At 38.6% G+C, this 9,841-nt stretch overlaps 1 non-coding gene across 1 annotated transcript; it reads left to right on the top strand.

Moving 5' to 3' along the window:
• Positions 1-8,790: 8,790 nt before the first annotated feature.
• On the top strand, positions 8,791-8,897 carry LOC113000856 (small nucleolar RNA R71). Its single transcript, XR_003266177.1, has one exon. It is a non-coding gene; the product is annotated as a small nucleolar RNA R71 (small nucleolar RNA).
• The last annotated feature ends 944 nt before the right edge of the window (positions 8,898-9,841 follow it).

The following is a 9,841-nucleotide window of genomic DNA, read 5'->3' as shown; positions in this document are numbered from 1 at the left end:
TCCATGTCATCTTTGTGGCTAGATCATCCAATACCATAGCTCCATGTGGCTTGACGAAATTGATGATGAGTGTTCCATACCACATAGATTCCGGCTTACCTGGAAACAATCTCAATCTATAATTAAATAATAAAACCTGTTGTCCAAGCTAAAAATTCCTTTTCAAAAGCTTTTTATAAGTTTGAAAACTTGTAAAGCTTGGAATTTTCATAAGTTTGAAAACTCAATTCCTCCAATTCATGAAGTTGGAGCTTCTTATGTTCATCAATTGCATTTATATCAAAATTCAGAAACCTCAATGCCCAATAGGCTTTGCGCTCCAACTCAATAGGTAAGTACAAAGATTTGCTGAGACCAATTGGAAGTAAGTAAGTCCTGTAGGAGCTTTGTATGTTGTTCTATATGCCCATAGAGCTTCATCTAGCTTTTAAGACCAATCCTTCCTTGATTGGGCAACAATTTTCTCCAGGATCTTCTTGATTTTCTTGTTAGAAACTTCAGCTTGCTCGTTGGTCTAGTGATGAGAATCCAAAAACTGCCCAAATACTAGGATCTATGACTAGGAGTAGGACCCAACAGTCAGTGGATACCATCCAACAAATGGTAGTAGGCACACTTAACAAGGCCCAAGTGGAGAAGGATGAAGGCCCATAGGCAGAGGCACTACCAAGAATATCAATTGTTGCTGAAGGCCCATACTAATTTGAAGGCCCATGCCAAATATGTTCTTTTTTTATTTATAATTTTTCTCATTGTAATTTTGGCCCAAACTATTTTGAAGGCTCATGTCTATTACTATTTTTTTGTCCAGATACACTATATGTATTGATTTCGTTTTCAATAGAAGAAACTTTTGGTATTTGATAAAATTTTGTGAAAGCTTCTCTCTGGATTCCTTGTTGAACCAATCTCAGACCTATCAAGGTAATCCTTATGGTGTCTACCCTGACTTATCTTCCTTCACTGGAAGTGGCATCATCCAAAATTCTGTAACCTGTATCAAGCGATCCGCTTCTAGTAAGGATCACATCATCTAGGGATGGCAAGGTGAAGCTACTTTGTGTTTGACACTAAAGTGTTGGAAAACTTTCTTAAGTTTGACATTGATCGAGATCGTACCCAAATCAAATAAACATTAAAAATGCAGTATCTAGGAAGTGATCCTAGGTCATCTCCCAACAAGCAATGGTCAACCAAACGTCCATAACAGATAGTAATAAAACAGTAATGAATTGGGGGGGGGGGGGTTGTTTGTCTTTGTAAATTAAACAACGAGCAAAAAAAAATATCAGAATTAAAACACGTTGTTTCCCCTTGATTCACAAGCAAGTCTCTTATCCTAGGTCACAAGAAATTATCCTTTATTAGTTCAACCACTTAATCTAACCCTAAATTAAATTACTAAGCGAAATTTAACATAAGGCATTCATTATGTGATTAAGCAACACATACAACAATTAATCATGAACGATCATTAAGCATGAACATAAATTAAGCACAGAGACAATTAATCAAGCACTAAGCATGCATGGATCAATAGCAACAAATACAGAATAATTGGTGAAGAAGAGAAACTGATCAGAATTTAATAGTAATAATAGAACCTCAAAGACAGTTGTGTTTGATCCTCAAGAGAAAACAACGCTGGAGACTTAGTCTTCCATTAATCAATAGAGAACAAAATTGCATATTGAAGCAGCAAACGAAATTTTATTGCTACATGAATAGTAAAAATTGGAATTGCAAAACTTAAATTTATTCTTTCTCTCTAAAATGAAAAAGTGTATAAAAGAAGAGAAGCCTAAAACTAAAAACAAAAAAGGAGAGAGAGAGCCTGAAACTAGAACCTTGGTGCTGTTATATAGTTCTCAACCCCAAAGCTTACAAATTTGTTTTAAGTCCAAGCCCATAAATAAAATAAAATCTAGATAAGACAAAATCTAGATGAAATAATATCTAGATGAAATAAAATCTAGATAAGATAAGATCTAGATGAAATAATATCTAGATGAGATAAAATCTAGATATGATAAGATAAAATCTAGATGAAATAATATCTAGATGAGATAAAATCTAGAGAAGATAAGATTTGGTAGAATAAAATAGTCTGCTCTCTTCAAGTCCAAGCCCAATCCTGGATTCAATCCCAATTGCTTATAATTCTCCTGAAATTAAATTAAAAATACAAAATTAGTCCAATAGGCCCAAATGATAAAACTACATAATTAATTTGACAATTAAGGCTAATCAGTAATTAAAATGGTGACAAAAAGGGTTAAGAAATAAGAGAAAATGATGACACATCAAATCCCCTCACACTTAGCATTTTGCACTCCTGGGCAAAATAAAAAAAAAAAAAACAAAGCAAGGGACAAATCCAAAGACATTAAAGAGAAACAGACACAACAACAATTACATATTTCTCAATGAATCTCAAGGAATGAAAAGAATGGGTAACATCCAACACGTAAAGAGTTAAAGAATCAAGGCCGTCATGAAAATCATCCAAGTATCTCAAGCATGACAGATAGTCAATCAGCTCAAGAATGAAAAGTGATAAAGCCTCACAAGATATGCACTTTATCTCTCAAGTGTCTAGACTACTATTTACTCTCAAAGCACCCATGAAAACAAACACCACATAGACTTGGCAAGACTCTAAAATTGACAACCACATCACAAACACATGCACATGAGGATCAAAAGGTCTTTTAAGGTTGTAATGGGGCCAAGGACAAGGTAGATGAAAGTATGGGATAGTAGCTAAAACCCAAAGGAATAGAGGAGCAATGGGGAATAAGTGGGAAGTAAGAAAAAGTAGTAAACCCCAAAACAAAATCAACCAAGTCCTTAAACCAATCCAAGTCTTCAAACCAAGACCTCATTTATTCAACTTCATTCTTTTTCTTTTCTTTTTTGATTTTTTTTTAACGTGAACAGTCTTTTTCTTTTCTTTTTTGATTTTTTTTTAACGTGAACAGTAGCAATTGAAAGCATTTGAAAAATAAAGCAACGATTAGGCAATATATGTATATACATCAAGCATGGCCAAAATACATCATCAAGCATGGCCAACAAAAACATATCATCCAATGAAACATACCCCCCCACACTTATTCCCAAAACAATTCCAAAGCTCCAAAAATTCCTTAAGGGTAGGGTGAGATCATGGTTTTTCACTTAAGGCTTGTAATGAGCTTCAAAACAAAGAAAGGGGAACATAGGCTCAAAGGGGCTATCAAAGGAATTAATTCAAGGTAGGCTCATTTGGCTAAAGGCTTATAAGAATAAAATGCCTAAATCATCTCCCAACATGCATGTGAAGCAAGAAGTATCAACAAGAGTCAAGCCAAGGCTATTGTGCAAGCAATCAATGGGGCAAAACACACCGAATAAAATAGATGATGATGGCTCAAATTCTCACCAAGGGTAAATCTATCACTTTCAATTCGAACCTTCAAAACTTACTTGACATGTAGAGAAAAACAAGGGTTTCAATTCACAAAATGCCAAGAAACTCCTATTTCAAAAACAATTACCCATTACCTGTACATAACCCAAAATTCAAAGAGGAACATGCAATGTTGTACACAAACATAAAACCAAAATAACAAAATTAACCTAGAACCTAACAAACTTAAACTAGAAAACCTAATAAAATTAAACTAGAATACCCAACAAAATTAAAGAACAATCTCCCCCCCCCCCCCTCACACTTAAACAACACATTGTCCTCAATGTAGCACAATCATAAGATCAATAAAAGTAAAGAAGGAGAGAGAAGAAAGAAAACTCCCTAAGTCATGGCGGAAGAGACGTAGGGTGAATTAAGGAGGTCTCCTCCACCACTACATCCACTAAGGAGGGATTTGTGGGGAATGGTTTCAGCTGGTGTCCATTGACCTTGAAGCTTGTATCTGTGGATTCACTTTTGATCTCAATTGTACCATAAGGAAAAACATTAGTCACCACAAAAGGACCAATCCACTTTGACCTCAACTTAGCACTCATGAGTCCGAGCCTAGAGTTATACAATAAAACTTTTTGTCCAACCACAAAGTCCTTCTTAGCTATCAAGCTGTCATGGAACTTCTTGGTCTTCTCCTTGTAGAATTTGGAATTCTCATAGGCTTCTAAACGGATCTCATCTAGTTCACTTAGTTGCAATTTCATTTCCTCTCCAACCTGGTCCATAGAGAAGTTGCAAGTCTTTACAGCCCAGTAGGCTTTATGCTCTATCTCTATAGGAAGATGGCATGCCTTGCCAAAGATAACCCGATAAGGAGACATTCCTATGGGTGCTTTGTAGGCAGTCCTATGCGCCCAAAAAGCATCATCTAGCCTGGTGCTCCAATCCTTTCTGTTCGGCTGCACAATCTTCTCCAAGATCCTTTTTATCTCCCTGTTTGAAATCTCAACCTGCCCGTTAGTTTGGGGATGGTATGGTGTGGAAATTTTGTGCACGACCCCATACTTTTTAAGAAAGGCATACATGGATCTGTTACAAAAATGGGTGCCTTGATCACTAACGATGGCTCTAGGGACTCCAAACCTACAAAACAGATTAGATCTAACAAAATCCATAACAACCTTAGCATCGTTAGTTCTGGTGGGTTTGGCTTCCACCCAATTTGAAACATAATCAACAACAATGAGAATATAAACAAAACCAAAAGAGACAGGGAAAGGCCCCATAAAATCTATACCCCAGACATCAAACACCTCACAGAATAACATGGGTTGTTGAGGCATTTGTTGTCTCCATGAAGGTGAGCCGCCTGCTCTCTAACAAGGCTCACAAGTGCTACAAATTCTCCACGCATCCTTGAAGATGGTGGGCCAATAGAAACCGCAGTCAAGCACCTTGCGAGCTATCCTCTGTATGCCAAGATGGCCACCTAGTGCGGAAGAATGACAGAATTGCAGGACTGAGTCAATCTCATGGTCTAGAATGCATCTCCTAATAGCCTGGTCACTGCACAACTTCCACAAATAGGGGTCATCCCAAATATAATGCTTAGCATCGCCCTTAATTTTATCATTTTGAGCTTTAGATGCTAAGGGAGGAAAAACAGAAGCAACCAAAAAATTCACAATATTATCAAACCAGAGAGTGGGGAAGGAATTAGAAATACTATACAGAATGTACAAATGGTCATCCGAAAAATCATCTCGAATGGGTGAGTCCTTAGACGCATGCTCAATCCTACTCAGATGGTCAGCCACGAGGTTCTGTGCACCACTTCGATCACGGATCTCCAAATCAAACTCTTGGAGCCAAAGCATCCACCTGATCAATCTAGGCTTTGATTCAGCCTTCTTCAACAGTTACTTCAGAGCTACATGGTTAGTATAAACGATAACATGAGTACCAAGCAAATATGAACGAAATTTCTCAAGAGCAAAAACTATCGCTAATAGCTCCTTCTCTGTGGTAGTGTAATTTGCTTGAGCAGCATCCAAAGTTCTGGAGGCGTAGTAGATCACTCACGGCAGCTTATTAATCTTTTGAGCAAGGACAGCCCCCAATGCGTAATTAGATGCATCGCAGATTAGCTCAAATGGGACTGTCCAATCAGGTGCCTGAATGATAGGGGTGGTAGTCACCGCACACTTGAGGAAATCAAAGGCCTCTTTGCACCGGTCATCAAAATCAAACTCCATCTCCTTTTGCAGCAGATTGGATAGTGGAAGGGCCACCTTGCTAAAATCCTTGATAAAGCGCCACAAAACCCTGCATGACCAAGAAAAGAATGAACCTTTTGCACGCAAGAGGGGTAAGGAAATTGTGAAATAACATTTATTTTTGTAGGGTCTACCTCTACGCCCTTATTGGAAATTATATGCCCTAAAACTATACCTTGTTCTACCATGAAGTGACATTTTTCAAAATTCAGCACAAGGTTAGTTTCAATGCATCTACTAAGAACTCTATCCAGACTATCCAAACATGTATCAAAAAAGGATCCATAAACACCTTTATGCAACTCTCTAAAAAATCACTGAAAATGTTAAGCATACACCGCTGGAAGGTACCAGGGGCATTGCATAGGCCAAAGGGCATCCTCCTATAGGCAAAAGTGCCAAAGGGACAAATGAATGTGGTCTTTTCTTGATCCTCAGGAGCAATATGAATTTGTAGATAACCAGAAAAACCATCAAGAAAACAGTAATGGGACTTACCTGCCAAGTGCTCAAGCATTTGATCAATGAAATGCAAGGGAAAATGATCTTTTCTGGCTACTTGGTTCAGCCTCCTATAATCAATGCAGGCTCGCCAGCTGTTCTGCACTCTTGTGGGGATAAGCTCATCCTTTTCATTCTTGACCACTGTGAGGCTTGTCTTCTTAGGAATCACTTGGATTGGATTCACCCACTGGCTGTCAGAAATGGGGTAGATGATTCCAGCTTGCAAGAGCTTGGTCACTTCCTTTTTCACCACATCTGGAATGACAGGGTTGAGTCGCTGTTGTGGCTGCCTCACTGGCTTAGCTTCATCCTCTAAAAGTATCCTATGCATGCATGTAGATGGGCAAATACTAGGAATGTCAGCTAAAGTCCATCCAATGGATTTCTTATGCTTCTTGAGAACTAGCAACAACTTCTCCTCTTGCTTAGCATCAAGGGAGGCAGAGATGATCACTGGAAATTTTTCCTTGTCCTCCAAGTAAGCATATTTGAGGGTTGTTGGTAAGGGCTTCAACTCTGGTGTGGGTGGTGGCTGAACAGTGAGAGGAACCAGGGTAGGAGAAGATGAAGGTTCCTCAGCCTGTACCTCATAAAGCAAGTCAGAAGTATATGTACTTCCTGCAACATGGTTAGTGCATTCTGACTCTAAAAAATCAACATCAAGAGGTACAACACCAGACTTTAATTCAAATTCACTCTCAGCATAAAAATTAAATACATGATCAAATTCAAACTCAGATTCAGATTCAATGCATAAGGAATGACAAGTATGCAGATCAAATAAAAATGGATGTTTCCTACCATGAAGAACAGAATCAAAATCAAACATATAATCATCAACAATCTGATCAATTATCTCAGCACGAAAAACAGAATGATCCTCAGATGGATGTTTCATGGCATCAAGAATGTTAAAATGAACAACAATATCACCAAATTCCATAGACAATGTGCCAGCATAAACATCTATCTTGGTTCGGGCTGTTTTCATAAATGGCCTGCCTAAAATAATTGGAACTGAACCATGGGAAAATCCCTCTTCCATATTAAGAACATAAAAATCAACAGGAAAAATAAGTTCACCAACCCAAACCAGCACATCCTCTATGAAACCTGTGGGGTATGCAACACTTCTATTTGCCAAATGAATCACCACATCTGTAGATTGCAAGGATCCAAGAGATAAAGAATTGAAAATGGACAGAGGCATGACACTAACTGATGCTCCTAGATCTAGCATGGCATTCTCAAATTTAATGTTCCCAATGATGCAAGGTATACAGAAAGTACCTAGGTCCTTATATTTCTCAGGAATGTGAGGAACAGATTTACCTATCAATGCTGACACATTTCTACCCATGCTAATCCTTTCATTGCCCTTGAGCTTCCTTTTGTGGGTGCATAACTCCTTTAGAAACTTGGCATATCTTGGAATCTTCTTGATGGCATCTAGCAGAGGTATGTTCACCTCTACTTTTCTGAAGGTCTCCAAGATCTCCTTTTCCACTTCTTCCATTTTTTTTGTTTGGAATCGCTCTAGGTGGGAATGGAAGAGGGATACGAGGCTGCTGTAAGTCGGAATTACTAGAAGAAGGTCCACCTGCATGAAAATTTTTGTTAAGAAGCTTTCTCTTTTGTGCAACTATCTCATCCTCTTTTTCAGGTGTAGAATGAAGCTTGGCAGGTTCAGGTGCAGGTGCTGCTACTTGTGGAGGCACTTGAATTTGGTTGCCAGACCTCAAGGTGATGGCACTCACATTTTTTGGATTATGCACAGTTTGTGAAGGCAATATGTCAGAATTTTGGGACTGAGCTAGATTCATCTAAGTAGCCATCTGCCCCATCTGATTTTTCAGACTCTGAATGGAGGCTCTTGTCTCTTGCTGAAATTGCATATTCTGGATGGTCATTTGCCTCACTAACTCTTCTAAGGAAGGTTGAGGAGGGGCCTCAGTTGCTAGTTGTCTTTGTTGTTGCTGCTGCTATTGTTGTTGTTGCATTGGAGGAGGAACATATGGCTTGCTTGGACCAGCGGCATTCTGAAAAGGAGGGATAGACTGTTGTTGTTGTGGAAGGCTTGTCCATCTCAGATTTGGATGATTCCTCCAACCTGGATTGTATCTGTTGCTTGAAAGGTCATAATTATTTTGCTGTTGTTGGTTTTGCTGCTGTGGAGGTCTATTATAAATGTTTGCAGCATAAGCTTCAGGTTGCTCATTGACTCCAGATTGCAGCAAAGAAGGACAAAGATCTGAATGGTGATCTGCAGAAGAGCATAGACCACAGACTCTTGCAACAGGTGTAGATTTCTTATTCATGGCAAGCTGAGTTACCAGGTTGACCAAGGCATCAAGTTTTCCTTCAAGCTTTTTATTTTCAGTAGATGAAGATGAATCTGTGGCCACCTAATGGACTCCTCTAAGAACAATAGCAACATTTCTTGCACTGAATTGTTGGGAGTTGGAAGTCATCTTCTCAATCAAATTCCTAGCCTCAACAGGGGTCATATCAGCAAGAGCTCCACCACTAGCAACATCAATCATACTCCTCTCCATTTTGCTAAGTCCGTCATAGAAATATTAAAGAAGGAGTTGCTCAGAAATCTGGTGATGAGGGCAGCTTGTACACAATTTCTTGAATCTTTCCCAATATTCATACAAGCTTTCTCAACTAAGTTGCCTGATGCCTGAAATGTCTTTTCTGATGGCAGTGGTCCTAGATGCAAGGAATAATTTCTCCAAGAACACCCTCTTAACGTCATCCCAGCTAAAAATAGACCTGGGAGCAAGGTAGTATAGCCAATCTTTTGCCACTCCCTCCAGAGAATGAGGAAAAGCCTTTAGAAAGATATGATCTTCTTGGACATCAGGGGACTTCATGGTGGAACAAACAATATGGAACTCCTTAAGATGCTTATAAGGATCTTCACCTGAAAGACCATGACACTTGGGCAGCAAATGTATTAGTCCAATCTTGAGAACATATGGAACACCCTCATCAGGATATTGAGTGCACAAGCTTTCATAAGTGAAATCAGATGTAGCCATCTCCCTAAGAGTCCTCTCACGAGGTGGAGGTTAAGCCATGTTCTCAGTATAAAAATTAGTAGAGGAATGCTCAAAATCAGAATATTCAGAATCACCCTCAACAGAATGCTCAAAATGCACAGAATGACCAGGATCCACACTATGCCTAACTAATCTATGAAAGGTTCTATCTATTTCAGGATCAAAGGGTTGTAAATCACCTAGATTGCCCCTAGTCATGCACTATATGCAAATAATGTGTTTCTCAACAAGCACCTAACAAGGGGGTAAAACTACAGCTATACTCAAACGATATCAAAATGAGCTGAAATTTTGTAAGGAACACCCTAAAATCATGAAAAGATAGCACAAAAATTTTCAAGCAAAAAATTCAAAGTCAAACTATGAAAACTACTTAAGAAAAGTTTAGAAAAATAGGACAATAATACTTGAAAAAAAAAACTTAGTAAACGGCTGATTTTTGGAGTTTGGGAGTCCCCAACCGGCATTTGCCACGGTATGGGAAATTTTTTACTACCCCAAATGCATATATAATAATAGTTATTCTGATATCCGGAGCAAAAGTTATGGCCGTTTGAAGTTTTGCTAAATACAAGTTCTCAAAT

Source organism: Glycine max, chromosome 20 (assembly GCF_000004515.6).
Source record: "Glycine max cultivar Williams 82 chromosome 20, Glycine_max_v4.0, whole genome shotgun sequence".
Classification (NCBI taxonomy): domain Eukaryota; kingdom Viridiplantae; phylum Streptophyta; class Magnoliopsida; order Fabales; family Fabaceae; genus Glycine; species Glycine max.
The sequence above is the reverse complement of the archived record's forward strand: the minus strand, read 5'-3'. Positions and strand labels throughout refer to the sequence as shown.